At 50.4% G+C, this 12,082-nt stretch overlaps 2 long non-coding RNA genes across 3 annotated transcripts; one reads left to right on the forward strand and one right to left on the reverse strand.

Annotated features, from left to right (window-relative positions):
* Positions 1–298: 298 nt before the first annotated feature.
* On the reverse strand, positions 299–2,261 carry LOC136099266 (uncharacterized). The gene is made up of 3 exons (XR_010651065.2): positions 2,092–2,261; positions 1,733–1,811; positions 299–1,209 (listed from the first exon to the last, which is right to left on the reverse strand). It is a non-coding gene; the product is annotated as an uncharacterized lncRNA (long non-coding RNA).
* A 925-nt stretch (positions 2,262–3,186) lies between these two features.
* Positions 3,187–8,191, forward strand: LOC139827658 (uncharacterized). Of its 2 annotated transcripts, none has more exons than XR_011738569.1 (3): positions 3,187–4,035; positions 5,164–5,253; positions 6,136–8,191. It is a non-coding gene; the product is annotated as an uncharacterized lncRNA (long non-coding RNA). The 2 variants fall into 2 exon arrangements; XR_011738570.1 differs by having other exon boundaries at positions 3,187–3,806.
* The last annotated feature ends 3,891 nt before the right edge of the window (positions 8,192–12,082 follow it).

A 12,082-nucleotide genomic window follows, 5' to 3' on the forward strand; every position in this document is an offset into this window, starting at 1 on the left:
TTTTGCCTCCGCAGGGCCGGGGGTCCCCTCGCTCCCCAGCACCGTCACCCTGCTGTCGTTGTCCCCCCACCAATGCACAGACACCCTAACGGGCCCAACTGCTGGTTTATCTTAATTTCGAGGGGACACCGCAGTGACCCCGATCCAAGTTTCCGCCACAGCGCAGCCACACGCAAACCTCGAAGGTTTTTCTGCTGCCACGGTCTCGTCAACCCTGTTCGGCAGTAAGGAGAAAATAACACCAGTGATGCTCCTCTCAGGTTTTAGTTTGGTTTTGGGCACTGGATTCCCCCCTCAAACCTTTGCCTTCTGTGTTCCCCGTGGCAAAAATTCCCACTTTTGCTGCTTGTACCATTATGGCAAAGTACAAAATACATTTGGGCTTTATGCAGGATCCCCCCAAATACCAAACACCAATTCTTACCCCCCAGGATAATTCAGCAGATAAGGATTATTCAGTATCAAAAATAAAATTGAACTAAATCAGTGAGGGGGAAAAAAAGGAATAAGCCAAGACCCTGGCTTGGTTTTTAATGCTGAAAAGCTTATTATTATTGTTTTAAAGCTGCAGCTGTGTGAACATAAGTGGGTCTTGGAGGACTCTTGATCCCAGGTGTTTTTTATGCCTGGGGTGTGTCTTGGGACACCCCAAGGGAAACCTCCCTGGGGGTCACACCGTGCCCTCCAAGCCCGGTTTGTCTGGCAGGGCCCGTGGTTTAATTTCTAATTTGAGGGGAGAAGATAATAAAAAGCACGCTAACCCTTCCTGCTGTCAAAAGGGCCACTCACTACCAGCTCGGCCGGGCAATCACCTTTAAAACCTCGCTACAGGTGAAGCGATTTGTTTGAATGTCTGTCAGGTAGCAGAGACAAACACTGGGCCCATTGCCAGCTTAAAAAACCAAAGTGTATTTTTACCATCAACTAATGTAGACCAGGCAAGGATGGGATTTGACGATAGTTGTTCAAAGTAAATTGTTGGGATGGGAAGGGGTTATCATCCACTCGTATAAAAATTGAAACCTGCCTTGTCTGCATGATGTCTCCAATATCTTTTAACAGTGTGTAGAGATGTATTTTGTTCAGTAAAAATAAAGCACTTTCTCCAAAGCACCCAAAGAGGAGACAAAATGTCCTTTTCAGCACTGGTTGTGCACCTACGTTTCCTCCCAAAGTCCTCAGGTGTGGATTTCCAAGTCACCTCAATACCTGTTGAGATGAAAAGTGAATTAATACACATGCAGACGAGGGCAGGTGCCTACGAAAGCTCTCGCCTTAACATCTCATCTCCTGCCATGGCTGCTCCTCATGTCCCCATGGCCACCCCTCATGTCCCCATGGCCGCTCCTCATGTCCTCATGGCCCCCCCTCATCTTCTGCTATGTCTGCTCCTCTCCTGACCCCATGGCCACCCCTCATCTCCTGCCATGGCTGCTCCTCACGTCCCCATGGCCACCCCTCATCTCCTGCTGTGGCTGCTCCTCTCCTGACCCCATGGCCACCCCTCATGTCCTGCCATGTCTGCTCCTCACGTCCCCATGGCCACCCCTCATGTCCTGCCATGGCTGCTCCTCGTGTCCCCATGGCCACCCCTCATGTCCCCATGGCCACCCCTCATCTCCTCTCATGATCTCACAAGTCGCCATCCCTGGAGAGGTTTAAAAGACACATAGATAAGTGAAGAGAAGCTGCTAAATGAATGTACACTGTGATTACGTTATCAAAGCCGTACCATCATTAACCAGCTGACATGACAAACGTTTTCTGGTCACCTGCAAAACGAGGGGATGCTCTTCAAGTTTTAGATCCTTCTGTGTGACAAGAGGAGACAGAAGACTGAGTGAGACATTGTTGAGAAGCAGAGTACTTATTTTATATTTAACTAATAATTAATAGACGCATTGTAAGTAAGAAATGAAACAATTATAACTAACATCGTCAATTATTTCTCAGTATGGATGTCACAATTTTCAAAAATTGTAATGCATATGTAATAATTATGTGAACATAAGCAACGCGAGAGCATCCAGTCTTCGGAGAACTTATGGACGATGGTCCCTAATATTGATAAAGTGAAGAATGCCAATTAACAGTATAATTGACTCTGCTGTTCAGTTTATTTCTTCGTTTCATGAGGTTCTCGGGGACTTGGGGCAGTGCCAGGGCTGGGTTAACGCTTGGACTCGATGATCTTAAGGGTCTTTTCCAACCAAAATGATCCTGCGATTCCATCTCCCCTCATGGCTGCCCTTCACCTCCCCTCAAGGACGCTGCCCCTCGTCCCCCCCACACCAGCCCCTTACACCCCACGGCCATCACGTCTCATCCCCCCATGGCCACCCCTCACTCCCATGGTCACCCCTCATTAACTCCCCCCATGGCTGCCCCTCACTCCCATGGTCACCCCTCACTAACTGCCCCCATGGCCGCCCCTCACTCCCATGGTCACCCCTCATCTCCCCTCATTAACTCCCCCCCATGGCCGCCTCTCACTCCCTGTGGTCAGCCCTCATCTCCCCTCATTAACTCCACCCATGGCCGCCCCTCACTCCTATGGTCGCCCCTCATCTCCCCTCATGGCCACTCCTCACTCCCCATGGTCACCCCTCACTATCTCCATGCATGGCCGCCCCTCGCTCCTATGGTCGCCCCTCATCTCCCCTCATGATCTCCCCACATGGCCGCCCCTCACTCCCATGGTCACCCCTCTTCTCCCCCCGCTTCCCGCCGTGACGTCCCCTCCGCTTCCCGCCTCCCGGCGCTGGCGGGAACGGCGCGTGCCCTCCCCGCCCCCCCGCGCGCCCTGACTACGTGCAGTTCCCCACGTGGCGGCCGCGCGCGCCCCCCGGCCAGGGAACAGCGCGCCCGGCACGTTCGCGCCCCCGTCCGGGGGGAGGGGGAGCGGCCCACCAATCGGCGGGCGGCAGAGCGAGCCGGAAGGGACCAATGACGTGAGGCGGTGCCGCGCGGTGGCCAATAGCGAGGGCCGTGGCGCGGGACGTCCCGCCCCCTCGGTGCCCCTAGCGGCGCTGCGGCCGGAGCGCGGCGCCAGTTCCGAGCGGCTGTGGCGGCGGGGGAGTGGCGCTCCCGCCTCCCCCGGCCCCGGCGGGGGCTGTGCCAGCAGCTGGCCCCGTTCCCGGCACCCGCTGCGGGTTGTGGCTCCGCGCCGGCGACCCTCCTTCCCTCCCTCCCTCCCTCCGTCCGCCGGTCAACCAGGCCGCACCGCCACAGCTGGGGGCGGAGGCCCCGCTCGGGCCCGGTCCGACCGCCGGCCCCGAGGAGCCGGGAGGGCCCGGGGTGCTCATCTCCCGCGCCCCGCCCGGGACTGTGTGAGGCGCTGAGGGAGGGGGAGCTCTGCCCTCAGACCCGCGGGTGGCGAGGGCTGCTCTTCGGAGGGGAACGGCCCAAAACCGGGGAAGTAGAGGCAGTGGCTCCGAAACGAAGAAATAAACTGAACAGCGGAGTCAGTTACACTGTTAAGCGGCATTATTTATTTTATCAATACTGGGGACCATCCTCCATAAGTGCTGCAAAGACTGGATGCTGTTGTGTTGCTTATATTCACATAATTATAATGTATGCGTTACCATTTTTGAAAATTTTGACATGCATCTATACTAAGGAATAACTGGTGATGTTGGTTATAATTGTTTAGTTTCTTACCTGCAATACATCTATTGAATATAAACTAAGCACTCTGCCAAACGATGTATCACTTCATCTTCTGTCTCCTCATGCTGAAGAATCTAAACCTTGAAAAACATCCCCTCGTTTTGCAGGTGGTCAGAAAGTGTTGGTCATGATGGGTACGTCTTTTATAACTTAATCATAGTCTACGTTTATTTAGCAGCTTCAGCTCAAGCTCAGGGGTCACAGTTATTTTACTAAAAGAAGGATAAGTTAGGGTAAAGGTTTAGGGAATATTATCTGGTGTTTCCACCTTTTTTTTTCAGCGCAAGAAGAGATGATGGGCAGCAGGCGCCCGGCTGCGTGGCAAGTTAGCCCTGTCCTAACTAGGCTGGACACTCAGCCCAGGTGAACTGTGTGGCCGCAGCATCGTGTGCGGACAATTCCTGCTTAAATATTTCACCACCTTAGTTTAAAAAAAATTTTACAGTCCATTAAAAAGCCATAAAAGCAACAACAACAAACAAATCCACAACAATAAACTCTCCTAAACCTTGCAAAACTCCTTCAAGACAATGTAAAGCTTTCACCTCAGGACATTATTTGATCTCTTGCCTTCCCAGCTTTACTGATTCTCATTGCATTAATTCCGCCTTTCTTGTTGAGGGTTCGGGCTTGATGTCAGATTAAATCTCAGCTGAAAGTAGGCTAAATCTGAGGAGAACAGATATTAGTGATACCTGTATAAAGTCCAGATTTGGAAACTTGGTGTGGTATCAGACAGAGCGTTTAATAATACCGTAGAAACAGTATGTGCGTGATTCACCGCTTAAATATTCCAGATACTTGTCCAGTCCTGGGCAGCTCTTTATATACTAATAAAGTGTAGTGTGATCGATACTGGTGCGTAAAGCTCATCGATACGTCGGTGGATTTAGAGCTGACACCCTCTGGCATCTCTGCTGAGATTGTGAGCGACGGGGGGTATCGCTGATGAAATCTTGCACCGAGATAATTGCACCCAGCAGAGAAAGCTTTTGTTTTGTGGTTAATAGCCCACTTTTAATCCACAGAGCGTCCTCCTATCATGTTTAGTAGCACTAATGCACCTTTAATCCATTTTTTGAACCATTTTAATTGGGCTAGTCTCCGTGACATCCTGCTCCCAGCAGCTTCGATACGTTACAAACTTATTCAATACGTTACGAGCTTCTTTGCTTTTGTTTGCTTGGGCATTTCGTTGGTGTCTCCAGCTTTTGTGTTAGGTGTTTACTGCCTAATTATTCCTTCGTCGTCCCTGCGGTATTTGTGACTCAGGAGCTTTATCAGGTTCTCCCTCTCTGCCCCACCAGTCACGTCCTTCACGGACTTATGGTTTTCCCTCTTGATTAATCGCCGTGACCCTTCACTGTAACTTTAGTAATTTTACATACGCTTTTGGAGATGGGGCGACCGGATCGGCATCGGTCACCAAAACGTGGTATTTAATACACCAGCATAATGATGTTTATTATTGTGGTTTCTATTTCCTAACAGCTGCCAGCGTTTGGTTTGACTATGGCTGAGCCTTAAGCTGATCTTGGACAACTCTCAACAGTCGCCCCCAAATCTCTTATTTCCTGAGAGGTAATTGCTGATTTAGAGCCCATGACTGTCCACGTATAATTAGTGTGATTTTTACAAGATGTGTTTCTCACTGACATGAACTCACATCTGCCAGATCCTCCCCTGGTTTTGGGCACGGCAGTTTGGGGTAATTTTGCCTGTAAATATTGTCACCTCACTCCTCATTCCCTGGTCAGATTTTGTAACGATGTGTTGAAGAACAGATCACCCATCCCAGATCCGCGAGGGGTCCCATCTGTGATCCTCTTGCCTTGGGGGATGGGCATGAAACTGTTGATTCCTCACCTTGCTTTCTCACAATTTTTATTATAAACCAATTATCTACAACAGAAACCACGAAACTTCAGTCTCTCTGAATTTGACAGGGAATCTTGGTGAATCTCTATTAACCCATAAGTGGAAAATCCCAGTTAAAAATATTTAGTGATGGTTTAGTCTGGCTTATGTAAGTAGAACTAAGATATGCTGATTTCTGGTGTTGTTATTCTTTTTGCTCTTCGTAGTATTCCCAATATCGCTATGTGCGCAATGTGAGCAACACACCCAATTTTTTAATTAATTGTGCAACATTTTTAAAACAAACAGTGTGGGAAAAACACAATGGAAAAAGAAATGCCATACATTAAAAACCCCCATGTCCACAGGACGACCATTACTCACAGCTTTAATTACAATTAATATTAAATGTTAGTTAGAATCCAACAACGCTGAGCAGTTGAATAAATCTGGCTTGGGTTTACCACCCACCGCTCTGCCCGGCATTTCACTTTGGCCTCTGTCCCTCGACCTCAAGAGATTATTCATTTCTGAATGCACAAGCTCAGGATAAACTGCTTAACTGACATTTTAAATCTATTAATATATTTCATTTTGTTTTGATAGGAGATGAACCAGAGCCAAGCCACCAATACCAAATTAACCGAATAAACTGGAGGGTTTTTTACTAGATTTTCCTATGTGTCGTTGCCATTACAAATGACCTGGGTGACTCCAGACTGGGAAAATCCAGACCTCGAAGTTGCTGATTCTTGCAGTTGTTGGAACGGGATGTTTTTAAAATCCTCATCTCAAGACATTTAGGGAAGAAATGTGGTGGGCACAAATTGAAGCAACTATGCTGTTGAAGAAAAGCAGGAAAATTCCCCCGAAAAGCATCTTCTGTGAGTTTCACTTCTGCCTTTTGGGTTTCCTGAGCTGCAGCAGCTCGTCCTTCTGACAGCTACAATTTTACTTGACTTAACGCAAATCAATGGACGCGTCGTTGTTCATCATCCTCCTTCCCAAATCGGGTGTCAACAGCTGGGACCAGCAGCACAAGAACCTGAATCTCAAGGCACTTCTTGAAATCACGTCTTGTTGGGGTGGTCTGCTTGGGAAACCAAGACTTCTCCCCGTGTTTCTTGGGTGTTTGATCCCGCAGGACCTCAGAGCTCGTTGGAACTGTTGGTTTGGCCATTAGAAGTGAGGAGCCTCTGCCATGGCACGTGGTGCCCATCTAAAATGGACTTTACATCATCAGGTTGCACCAGGGGAGGTTGAGGTTGGATCTGGGGAACAATTTCTTCCCCAAAGGGCTGTGGGTCATTGGAACAGGCTGCCCAGGGCAGTGCTGGAGTCACCATCCCTGGAGGGTTGGACAGATGGACATGAGGTTCTCAGGGACATGGGGCAGTGCCAGGGGTGGGGGAACGGTTGGACTTGGTCTTGAGGGTCTTTTCAAACCAAAATTATTCTGTGATTTGAAGTTAATCACATCTCGACCGGACTTTTTGCTTACTTCCCACACTGCAAATGATTAATTACTTCTGTGCAGAACTGCTTCTCGTGGGGTATGAGGCCTTTGGTGGCGACCACGCGAAATGTTTCATCTCCCTGTGGAGGCTTCTGGCAAGTCGAGAACTGCGAGAGGATGCCGTGGCCGAGCATCATCTCCTGCAAGCATCGCATTTTTGGGATTCAGGACACCTGCCTTGCTCGTCTTTGTTTTGCAGAGCGTAATTTATAGGAAAAAGCTTGAATTGGGCTGTCGGGAGGAGATGGAGTCCTGGAGCATGTGTTTTTGCGCAGCCTCTGGTCCGGAGCAGGTGACGTGACCTGCCCAGGCTTGACATGACCAGCTGGAGGGGATAAAACCTCTTGGATTTACAAGCAGCTACAACCCCTTGTCTGATCTAGAGCTGCTGCAGTAAACGTGTGAGGAGGCATCTACGAGGGATAATTTGTTGGTTTTAAGTGAAATAATCCCAGCTTTTTAATTTCCTGTTTTTCAGTGAGCCCTTTATTGCAACGTACCCGTTCCAGTCACCGACACAAAAGCTGGTGGTTGGATCCTGACGCCCTTTTAATACAATTTTGCCAATTCTCGCGTGCGGAAGCTTCGTGGGTGCTGAGCAGGACGTCAGGAGCTGCTTGAAAAGATTATCTGCGTTTCGCTTCACCGTGCATGGCGTCGCAAAAGCTTCCTGCAGCGCGGTTATTTGCAGCGTCTCGCACAATCAGGGGGACCCACGAACGCTCTACGGAGACGGTGGGATCCCTCACATCAGCATCCCCGGAGGAACCTCCGACCCACGCAGGAGCTGCCGCCGTTTCGAAGTCGTGAAGAGGATGATGACATATGGCCGCGATTCCCGCTTGTGCAATTCAGCCGTTTGCAATTTTGCTTCTTTCCAAACGCCCTCCGGGCTCTTTTCCACGTTATAAACAAACCAGCCTACGGGAGGCAGACACCAATGCCCTGCACGCTCGCCCCACGCTGCATTTCTGCTTTTTTTATGATAGGGAAACGTGAAAATACCACTTGGTGTAGCGCTTTGGTGATGCTTTTCAACGTGGTTATGTCAGATGAAACAAACTGCAAGAGCAAGCGTGTTTTGAAAAGAAAGCCTGTGCTTTTTGTCGCTGGGGTTGTGTTTCAAAATTAAAAAGGGAGTTCTACTCCGTCTCCATATAAAGGGTTTCGTGACGCGGCTGTGGGGAGTGTTCACCGCTTGGCATTTCCAATTGTGAGACGAAAAAGGAAACAGGAAAGCACGATGTAAACAGCGGTAAGGGAGCCCGTGCTCGCCGTGGGCTCCGAGCAGCTCTGGCCCTGCTCCTCCGCTCGTTTTCGGAGGGGGCGGTGGAAAGAGGGCAGACGGGCGCTGGCACAGCTTCACGGAGCCCTTGGCTGGGTTGCAAATCTCCCGATGGCCTCCAGTGCCTCTTGCTTCCAGCTGTTGGCCCTCAGCCTCTGCTTGATGCAACGAGCTCTTAGCAGGAGAAAAAAGGGGGCAAAATAACGCGTCACCGTTAGCTAAAAAATCAAACGTCACGGTGCTTTTTTCAGGGTCTGTGTGACTAAGGCCCACGGAGACACCCCACTTGGACATGTAAAAAATCGCTTTTTGTAATGCAAGTATGAAAATATTTGGAAATGTGCTGCGAGTGCTCCCCAAGAGCCTGAAAAAGCAGTTTTGTGGGTACCAGATGGGCCACAGAACAGCAAAACCCACAAAGCCAGCACCTGCTCTGGCTGGGGGATCCTCTCTTACATTGACCAAACCCCCATTGCAAGAGCTCATTTGGGGAGAAATCACCTTAAAAATCATCCCTGGGCTCCCTCTTGGATTTCCCTCTGGTTTTCTGCAACCATATAATTATTTTCTGATGTGATAATGCTATGATTATCCTTCACCCCCCAGCACCGTGTCAGGTGAGCCCGCGCCCCGTGTCGCTCTGCCTGTGCCATCATCGCGCCTCCTTGTTCCCCAAATTACGAGCGGACAACGTATTTTGTGTGTTCTATCCCAATTGTGCCAGGAACTCGCCCAGGCCCCCTTGCTGCTGAACGAGCCTGTCCGACAACTGCTGATGGAGCCGGGAAAGGGGAAGGGAGCGAAACCGCTTGGCTCCCAGCTTCTGGTTCTTGCTGCAGCCGCTGCTGGGACGCCCGCGGGGAAGCGGAACCCGCTCTTCCGTTAACGAGCTCGTCCCAAAACCCGCGTTTCCAAATCGCGGTGTAAGCACCCTGCTGTGTTTCGCTGGAGGAAACGGTGCCTTTAGCCACTCGCCGCAGCTCCTGCCTTTCGTGGAAATGGTGAAACGCGGCCATAAGCGGGTTTTTGGGTGCATTAGGGAGCTCACAGCCCCGCTCCTGCTCCTGCCAAGGAGAGGTTTGCTCGGTGCTGGAGTGCAGGGACGTCTCTGGGAGCTGAGCCCAGCTCTGTCCTTTCACTGCCTGAGCCAGGAAAAGCCAAGAGGGGAAGAGCCGCTCACGAGGTTTCCTTTTCTGCTCTTTGCCGCCTTCTGCTTTGCTTTTTTTTAAACTCTGGCCTGCTTGTACTTTGTTACGCCCCCTTTCCTTTGGCTGAATCCTATTTAACTCTTTGCTTTCCTCCCAGCACTGCTCTCTGCATGGTTTCAGCAAACTCCAAGTCTACACAAAATTGAGTGCACCAGGCATGGGCTCTGCCTTGTGTCGGAGCTGGGTTTATTTTGGAAGCAGAGCGGATCCAAAGCCAGTGAGTTATGGAGCTCCTGGAGGACTCAGGCTAAGGAGCCGTGGGTCACCGGGTGCAAACTGGAGCTGCCTCACTGCATCTTGGTGAGCAGTTTTGGGGAAGATCATCTTGTTTGGAGAATGTGCTGAAGATTTAGAAGAGCGACAGAGCTGGGGAAGGGGCTGGAGCACAAGTGTGATGGGAGCGGCTGAGAGACCTGGGAGTTCAGCTGGAGAACAGGAGCTGAGGGGAGACCTTCTGATCTCTGAACTGCCTGAAAGGAGCTTGGAGCCAGGGGGGTCGGGCTCTGCTCCCCAGGAACAAGCGCCAGGAGCAGAGGAAACGGCCTCAAGTTGCACCAGGGGAGGTTGAGGTTGAATGTGGGGAACAATTTCTTCCCCAAAGGGCTGTGGGGCATTGGAACAGGCTGCCCAGGGCAGTGCTGGAGTCACCATCCCTGGAGGGCTGGACAGACGGACATGAGGTTCTCAGGACACGGAGCAGTTCCAGGGGTGGGGTAACGGTTGGACTTGGTGATCTTGAGGGTCTTTTCCAACCAAAATGATTCTGTGATTCTGTGATCAGGTGTGGAGGAGCCCATCTCCAAGCAAAAGCTGGATCAGCTGTGATGTGAGGAGAAAACAGCGATCTGCACAGACTGCGTTGATGGTGAGGAGGAAGGAAACCGAGGAAGAATGTGACAGATCTATAAGATGGTGAGTGGCTTGGAGACAGTGAATGTTCCTTTACTAGAGGGGAAAACAAGCAAAACTGGTTTGCAACACGTTCAAAACCACACGGAGTCTTTCATCTTGGTCCCCTGCGAGCTGCGGACCCCTGGCTCCAGGATGCTCTGGGTGCTGAAGGTTCACATGACTCCTGAAACTTGCAGGACATAGAGATGGAATTAAAATGCACCAAGGGCTCTTAAATACAAAAACATCACTTCTTCTCTGCAAAATTACCAACCTGCAGGTTGCTGAAGGCTGGTGGACCCTTCATGGGGGATGTCAGCAAAGGCTTGTCCTCTCCTGGCTCTTCTCCCTTCCAAAATGTCCCAGGGTTGGGAGAACTCCGCAGAGATCTTCCACCTGGTTCTTGCTGGCAGCAGGTGAGATATGGTCACCGCTCCCTGAGCGCGTTTTTAGGAGCATGGACATTTCTTCTTGGCCATGCCTGTGTTGATCTCACCCTGCAGTCCTGGACTTCTCACCCAGCCAACCCTCCTTCTTTCACTCCGCTTCATTTAAAATAGAAAATTAATAATTAACTGGCCCATCCTTTGAGCAGCAGGTGAAGAAAATCCCCAACACCTGCCTTATGTGTTTCCTGTCGCTCTGGAGTTTGTTTTCCCACAAGCAGAACACTGGTGTTCGGGGTGCTCAGGGCTTTCCTCCACCACCTCTCTTTGCAACCAGCCTGTCCTCCTGCAATACTGGCCACAATATTTGTGAAATATTGTGAATATTTCAGCACGTTAATGTCTTTTTTGCATCTGCAGGGTGTTCCCTCCGAGTCCTGGGTGTGCTGGTGGGTCACAAACCCCCTGCAGCATCTCGCCACCTTCTGTGACCTCCATCCTCTGGTCCCCATCTCGTAGCACATGTCAACGTGCTCCAGCCGCTGAAGGTGGAACAGGAGGCGACTGCACCCTGGTCTGGGAATTTCAGGAGATGGAAGGATGATAGGAAAGGAGGTAGGAGCTGGTTGGTTTGATCTCTTTCTGCTTTTTTTTTCACACTTTATTGATGGATTACTCTTTGATGCTTGGTTGGGTGGAAAGAGAAGGTTGACCTTCTTTTCCAGTGGAGAAGCAAAGTCCTGAGTTATTTCCTATCCCAGTTTAACTGCAGCCCAGGAACATCACCACCCCATCTCTAGAGCTTCAGCTCCAACAATGACCAGAGAAGCAAAGGTGCCTGTTTTGGATACATTGCATCTAAAACCCCCCACTTTGGGCAAAACTGGAAGAAAGGAATCCTCTTTCATAAAGATTCACCCTCCCTATTGATGGGCGAACGTGCAAATGCTCCCACCCTGCTCCCTTATTTTACAACACCTGTAAAGGTGTCGTTAGTGTTCAATCTCCCACCCAGTGCAAATGAACCGATAGGAAGGCAGGTGAACATATAGAAAGGCAGCTGAGCATGTGGAAAGGCAGCTGAGTGTGTAGGAGGGTGGTTGAGCATATAGAAGGCAGGTGAGTGTATAGGAAGGCAGGTGAGCATATCGGAAGGTGGGCGAGCATATAGGAAGGTAGCTGAGTGTATAAGAAGGTGAATGGGCATATAGGAAAGCAGGTGAACATATATGAAGGCAAGTGACCATATAGGAAGGTGCGTGAGTGT

The sequence above is a fragment of the Patagioenas fasciata genome, chromosome 3, assembly GCF_037038585.1.
Source record: "Patagioenas fasciata isolate bPatFas1 chromosome 3, bPatFas1.hap1, whole genome shotgun sequence".
Lineage (NCBI taxonomy): Eukaryota > Metazoa > Chordata > Aves > Columbiformes > Columbidae > Patagioenas > Patagioenas fasciata.